Source organism: Ornithorhynchus anatinus, chromosome 3, assembly GCF_004115215.2.
Source record: "Ornithorhynchus anatinus isolate Pmale09 chromosome 3, mOrnAna1.pri.v4, whole genome shotgun sequence".
Classification (NCBI taxonomy): domain Eukaryota; kingdom Metazoa; phylum Chordata; class Mammalia; order Monotremata; family Ornithorhynchidae; genus Ornithorhynchus; species Ornithorhynchus anatinus.
This window is the reverse complement of record NC_041730.1, coordinates 120,799,633-120,807,365: the sequence shown is the minus strand read 5'-3', so window position 1 is coordinate 120,807,365 and position 7,733 is coordinate 120,799,633.

Sequence of the window (7,733 nt, the reverse complement as noted above, 5' to 3'; positions counted from 1 at the left end):
CAGGGAGCGGGGCGGGCGGCTACACCGGCCGGGCGGCGGCGGCGGGGCCGCCAGCGAACATGGCGGAGCCCCCTCTCCTCACGGCGCCACGGGGCCCGGCATGCACCGCGCGGAGGCGGCGGCGGGAGGAGGGAGGAGGGAGGAATGGCGGGAGGGGCCTCGCAGCGCCGCCCCTCAGCCAGGCGCCGGGCCTCACACAAGCGCTCCTCCTCAGGAGACCCCCTTGCCCCCCTCAATAAATAATAATCATAATAATAACGTTGGTATTTGTTAATTGCTTACAGATTTTACATTTTCCAGACGAGGTGACTGAGGCCCAGAGAAGTGAAGTTGAGGAGCACCCCCCCCCATTACTACTACTAGTAATATTGGTATTTGTTAAGCGCTCACACATTTTACATTTTCCAGACGAGGTGACTGAGGCCCAGACAAGTGAAGTTGAGGACCAGGCCCCCCCTAATTAATAATAATAATCAAGTTGGTATTTGTTAAGCGCTTACAGATTTTACATTTTCCAGACGAGGTGACTGAGGCCCAGAGAAGTGAAGTTGAGGAGCACGCCCCACCCCCCATTACTACTACTAGTAATATTGGTATTTGTTAATAGCTTACACATTTCACATTTTCCAGACGAGGTGACTGAGGCCCAGAGAAGTGAAGTTGAGGAGCACCCCCCCCATTACTACTACTAGTAATATTGGTATTTGTTAAGCGCTCACACATTTTACATTTTCCAGACGAGGTGACTGAGGCCCAGACAAGTGAAGTTGAGGACCAGGCCCCCCCCTAATTAATAATAATAATCAAGTTGGTATTTGTTAAGCGCTTACAGATTTTACATTTTCCAGACGAGGTGACTGAGGCTCAGAGAAGTGAAGTTGAGGACCAGGCCCCCCCCTAATTAATAATAGTAATCAAGTTGGTATTTGTTAAGCGCTTACCGATTTTACATTTTCCAGACGAGGTGACTGAGGCCCAGAGAAGTTGAGGAGCACGCCTCCCCTCCCCCCCATTACTACTACTAGTAATATTGGTATTTGTTAATAGCTTACACATTTCACATTTTCCAGACGAGGTGACTGAGGCCCAGAGAAGTGAAGTTGAGGAGCCCCCCCCCCCCAATTAATAATAATAAAGTTGGTATTTGTTAAGCACTTACATATTTTACAGTTTCCAGACGAGGTGACTGAGGCCCAGAGAAGTGAAGTTGAGGAGGCCCCCCCCCAATTAATAATAATAATCAAGTTGGTATTTGTTAAGCACTTACATATTTTACAGTTTCCAGACGAGGTGACTGAGGCCCAGAGAAGTGAAGTTGAGGAGCCTCCCCCCCCCCATAATTAATAATAATAATATTGGTGTTTGTTAAGCACTTACAGATTATACATTTTCCAGATGAGGTGAATGAGGCCCAGAGAAGTGAAGTTAAGGAGGGCCCCCCCATAATTAATAATAATAATATTGGTGTTTGTTAAGCGCTTACAGATTTTCCATTTTCCAGATGAGGTGACTGAGGCCCAGAGAAGTGAAGTTGAGGAGCATGCCCCCCCCCCCCATTACTACTACTAGTAATATTGGTATTTGTTAAGCGCTTACACATTTCACATTTTCCAGACGACGTGACTGAGGCCCAGAGAAGTGAAGTTAAGGAGGCCCCCCCCCATAATTAATAATAATAATATTGGTGTTTGTTAAGCGCTTACAGATTTTCCATTTTCCAGATGAGGTGACTGAGGCCCAGAGAGGTGAAGTTGAGGAGCCCCCCCAGTAATTAATAATAATCATAATAATGTTGGTATTTGTTAAGCACTTACAGATTTTACTTTTTCCAAATGAGGTGACTGAGGACCAGAGAAGTGAAGTTGAGCAGGTCCCCCCCCCACATAATTAATAATATTGGTATTTGTTAAGGGCTTACAGATTTTGCATTTTCCAGACGAGGTGACTGAGGCCCGGAGAGGTGAAGTTGAGGAGCCCCTCCCCCAATAATTAATAATCATAATGATGTTGGTATTTGATAAGCGCTTACAGATTTTACATTTTCCAGTCGAGGTGACTGGGGCCCAGAGAAGTGAAGTTGAGGACCACCCCCCATAATTAATAATAATAATATTGGTATTTGTTAAGTGCTTACAGATTTTACATTTTCCAGATGAGGTACCTGAGGCCCAGAGAGGTGAGGTTGAGGAGCCCCCCCTCAATAATTAATAATAATAATAATAATGTTGGTATTTGTTAAGCGCTTACAGATTTTATGTTTTCCAGATGAGGTGACTGAGGCCCAGAGAAGTGAAGTTGAGGAGCACCTCCCCCAATAATTAATAATAGTAATCATAATAATGTTGGTATTTGTTAGAGAAGCAGCATGGCTCAGTGGAAAGAGCCTGGGCTTGGGAGTCAGAGGTCATGGGTTCGAATCCCAACTCTGCCACTTGTCAGCTGGGTGACTGTGGGCAAGTCACTTCACTTCTCTGGGCCTCAGTGACCTCATCTGTAAAATGGGGATTAAGACTGTGAGCCTCACGTGGGAAAACCTGATTACCCTGTATCTCCCCCAGCACTTAAAACAGTGCTCTGCACATAGTAAGTGCTAACAAATACCAACATTACTATTATTATTATTATTAAGCACTTACTATGTGCCAAGCACTGTTCGAGATACAAGGGAATCAGGTTGTCCCATGTAGGGCTCACAGTCTTTGTCCCCATTTTACAGATGAGGGAACTGAGGCCCAGAGAAGTGAAGTGACTTACCCAAGGTCACACAGCTGACAGGCGGCGGAGCCAGGATTCGAACCCATGATCTCTGACTCCCAAACCCGGGCTCCTTCCACTAAGCCACGCCATGCAACAGAGTTGATAGAGGATGGGTTGCCTGGACACTTCCAGCTTTCTGTCTAGTGGGGAGATGAGAGAAGAGTGAGGACATGTCAGGTTAAGGGGAAGAGAGTTCACATTACACATTTTCTATCTTTTACATTCTAATATCATCAGTGGAAAGATACAAAATGTCTGTCTCCCCTCCCTAGAATGTAAGCTCTCTGTAGGCAGAAAACATGTCAGCTAACTAACTACTGTACTCTCCCAAGCACATAGTGTAGTGGTCTGCACATACTAAGCACTCAACAAATACCATTGATGATGATGATGATGATGTGCAGACACCCTAGGAAATATCGGAAGAACAATAATGTGGCTCAAATATATATTCAGTCCACATGTTGGAGGATTTTCTACTCACCTCTTGGAGGAGCAGCAAGGCCTAGTGGAGAGACCATGGGCCTGGGAGTCAGAGGACTGGGGCTCTAATTCCAGCTCTGCCACACTTGCCTGCTATGTGGCCTTGGACAAGTCACTTAACTTCTCTGGGTCTCAGTTTGCTCATTTGTAAAATGGGGCTTCAATACCTATTCTCTCTCCTGCTTAGACTGTGAGACTCAGGTGCGACAGGGATTGTGTCTGACCTGATTAACTTGTATCTACCTTCATTCATTTCTTCATTCATTCAATTGTATTTATTGAGTGCTTACTGTGTGCAAAGCACTGTACTAAACACTTGGGAGAGTACAATAAAACAATAAGCCGACACATTCCTTACCCACAATGAGTTTACAATCTAGAGGGGGAGATGGACACTAATGTAAATTAATAAATGACAGATAGGTACATAAGTGCTTTGGGGCTGAGAGGGGGGATGAATAAGGGGAGCAAGCCAGGGTGACTCAGAAGGGTGTGGGAGAAGAGGAACGGAGGGTTTAGTCAGGAAAGGCCATGTACCTTCAAAAAGGTACATGGAGATGTACCTTCAAAAAGTCTTCAAGTGGGGGGCGGGGAGAGTAATTGTCGGATTTGAGGAGGGAGGGAGGGAGTTCCAGGCCAGAGGCAGGATGTGGGCAAGGAGTTGGCGGCAAGATAGACGAATCGAGGAACGGTGAAAAGGTCAGCATTAGTGGAGCAAAGAGTGAAGGCTGGGATGTGTACGCGTGTTCATGCGTGTGCTGTGTTAGGAGAGTAGGGAGGTGAGGTAGGAGAGGGTGAGGTGATTAGGTGCTTTGAAGTCAATGGTGAGGAGTTTTAATTTGATGTGGAGGTGAATGGGCAACCACTGGTGTTTCTTGAGGAGTGGGGAAGCATGTCCTGAATGTTTTTATAGAAAAATGATCTGGGCAGCAGAATGAAGTATGGACAACAGTGGGGAGAGACAGGAGGCAGGGAGGTCCACAAGGAGCCTGATACAGTAATCAGGTAGGATAGGATAAGTGATTGTATTAACGTGGTGCAGTTTGGATGGAGAGGAAAGGGTGGATTTTAATAATGTAATAATGTTGGTATTTGTTAAGTGCTTACTATGTGCCGAGCACTGTTCTAAGCGCTGGGGTAGACACAGGGGAATCAGGTTGTCCCACGTGGGGTTCACAGTCTTAATCCCCATTTTACAGATGAGGGAACTGAGGCACCGAGAAGTTAAGTGACTTGCCCAAAGTCACACAGAATCCCAGCTCTGCCACTTGTCAGCTGTGTGACTGTGGGCAAGTCACTTCACTTCTCTGGGCCTCAGTTCCCTCATCTGTAAAATGGGGATGAAAACTGTGAGCCCCACGTGGGACATCCTGATTCCCCTGTGTCTACCCCAGCGCTTAGAACAGTGCTCGGCACATAGTAAGCGCTTAACAAATACCAACATTATTATTATTATTAAGTGGCTGAGCCGGGATTCAAACCCATGACCTCTGACTCCAAAGCCTGGGCTCTTTCTACTGAGCCACGCTGCTTCTCAGTAAGCAGCGATTTTAGCGATGTTGTGAGGTTGGAACTGACAGGATTTAGTGATGGATTGAATATATGTGTTGAATGAGAGAGAGGAGTCAAGGATAATGCCAAGGTTAAGGGCTTGTGAGGCAAGAAGGATGGTGGTGCCATCTACAGTGATGGAAAAGGCAGGGGGAGGACAGGGTTTGGGTGGAAAGATAAGGAGTTCTGTTTTGGACAGGTTAAACTTGAGGTGACGGGAGGACATTCATTCATTCATTCATTCAATAGTATTTATTGAGGACTTAATATGTGCAGAGCACTGTACTAAGCACTTGGAATGTACAAATCAGTAACAGATAGAGACAGTCCCTGCCCTTTGACGGGCTTACAGTCTAATCGGGGGAGTCGGACAGACAAGAACAATGGCAATAAATAGAATCGAGGGGAAGAACATCTCATTAAAACAATAGCAAATAATAGAATCAAGGTGATGTACATCTCATTAACAAAATAAATAGGGTAATGAAGATATATACAGTTGAGCGGAAGAGTACAGTGCTGAGGGGATGAGACGGGAGATGGGGAGGAGCAGAGGGAAAGGGGGGAGAAGAGGGTTTAGCTGCGGAGAGGTGAAGGGGGGGTAGAAGGAGCAGAGGGAAAAGGGGAACTCAGTCTGGGAAGGCCTCTTGGAGGAGGTGAGCTTTAAGTAGGGTTTTGAAGAGGGCAAGAGAATTAATTTGGCGGAGGTGAGAAGGGAGGGCATTCCAGGACCCAATAGAGGTGTCTTGAAGGCAGGAGGAAATGCGAGACTGCAGAGGGAGAGAGGGAGAGATTAGGGGTAGAGATGTAGATTTTGGTATCCTCCTCATAGAGGTGGTAGTTGAAGCCATGGGATCCAGTGAATTCTCCAAGGGAGTGGGCGTAGATGGAGAATAGAAGGGGACCCAGAACTGAGCCTTGAGGGACCCCCACAGTTAGGGGGTGGGAGGCAGAAAAGGAGCCCGTGAAAGAGACCGAGAATGAGGCTGAGAATCTACCCCAGCGCTTGGTATAGTACTTGACACATAGTAAGCGCGTAACAAATACCATACCACATACAAAAAAGAATAACTCACGCCCCAGGTTTCAGCCACTCTGACGCAGCTCCGCAGTCACCGCAGTCTTCACACGAGGAGCCAGACAACCCCCAATCACTTACCTCTGTTTGCCCTCCTGGGGTCCAGCTGCTTCCTGTCTCTGGCCCCAGACTGGGCCAAGGTCATTCAACAGCTCCGGGTCAACCTCACAAGCCTAAAGAACAGAGATAGATTCTTGTCCGAGACCCTCTGAGCAGAAGATGTAGTGACCATCTACCTGGTTCTCTGGAGGACCAAGTGATGTGTCCAACTTCCTCCAGTGGATGAAATCCCTCAGAAGTGAGGACAGGAATAGTTGAGCTAGCTTACCTTTGTCCCTCCAATATCTCCTCAACCAAAGTGATGGACACTCTCTTCCTAGTTTTCATTCATTCATTCAATAGTACTTATTGAGCGCTTACTATGTGCAGAGCACTGTACTAAGCGCTTGGAATGAACAAGTCGGCAACAGATAGAGACGGTCCCTGCCGTTTGACGGGCTTACGGTCTGATCGGGGGAGACGGACGGACGAGAACAATGGCAATAAATAGAGTCGAGGGGAAGAACATCTCGTAAAAACAATGGCACCTAAATAGAATTGAGGCAATGTACATTTCATTAACAAAATAAATAGGGTGATGAAAATATATACAGTTGAGCGGACGAGTACAGTGCTGAGGGGATGGGAAGGGAGAGGGGGAGGAGCAGAGGGAGATGGGGGGAAAAGAGGGTTAAGCTGTGGAGAGGTGAGGGGGGGCGGTAGAGGGAGTAGAGGGAGAAGGGGAGCTCAGTCTGGGAAGGCCTCTTGGAGGAGGTGAGTTTTAAGTAGGGTTTTGAAGAGGGGAAGAGAATCAGTTTGGCGGAGGTGAGGAGGGAGGGCGTTCCAGGACCGCGGGAAGACGTGGGCCAGGGGTTGACGGCGGGATAGGTGAGACCGAGGGACGGTGAGGAGGTGGGCGGCAGAGGAGCGGAACGTGCGGGGTGGGCGGTAGAAAAAGAGAAGGGAGGAGAGGTAGGAAGGGGCGAGGTGATGTAGAGCCTTAAAGCCTAGAGTGAGGAGTTTTTGTTTGGAGCGGAGGTCGATAGGCAACCACTGGAGGTGTTTAAGAAGGGGAGTGACAGGCCCAGAGCGTTTCTGCAGGAAGATGAGCCGGGCAGGGGAGTGAAGAATAGACTGGAGTGGGGTGAGAGAGGAGGAAGGGAGGGGCCTTGGGGATCCAAGAGGGGCCCCATGGGACTGTTTAATCTTTCCAATATCCCAACTACAAGATAATAATGATTATCCTTGTGGTATTTAAGAACAAACTTTGTGCCAAGCATTGGACTTAGCACTGGGGTAGATACAAGATAATCAGGTCCCGCACGGGGCTCACAGTCTAAGTAGGAGAGAGAACAGGTATTGAATCCCCATTTTGCAGATGAGGAAACTGAGGCACAGAGAAGTTAGGTGACGTGTCCAAGCTCACACATCTAGTAAGTGGAAGAAGTGGGTTTAGAACCCAGGTTCTCTGACTCCTAGGCCTGTGCTCTTTCCACTAGGCCACACTGTTTCTCAGCACAGGTTTGTGTCCATTATTTTCATGTCTGTTTCCCCCTTTAGACTGTAAGCTCCTTGTAGTCAAGTCATTTTACTTTTCTGTGCCTCAGTTACCTCATCTGTGAAATGGGGATTGAGACTGTGAGCCCCCACATGGGCCAGGGAGTGTGTCCAGCTCGATTTGCTTGTATCCACCCCAGCACTTAGTACAGTACGTGGCATATAAGAAGTGCTTAACAAATACCATTATTATTAGTATTATTAGATAGGGAACAGATCGATCAACTCTGGTACGTTGTATTCTCCCAAGCGCTTAGTACAGTCTCCA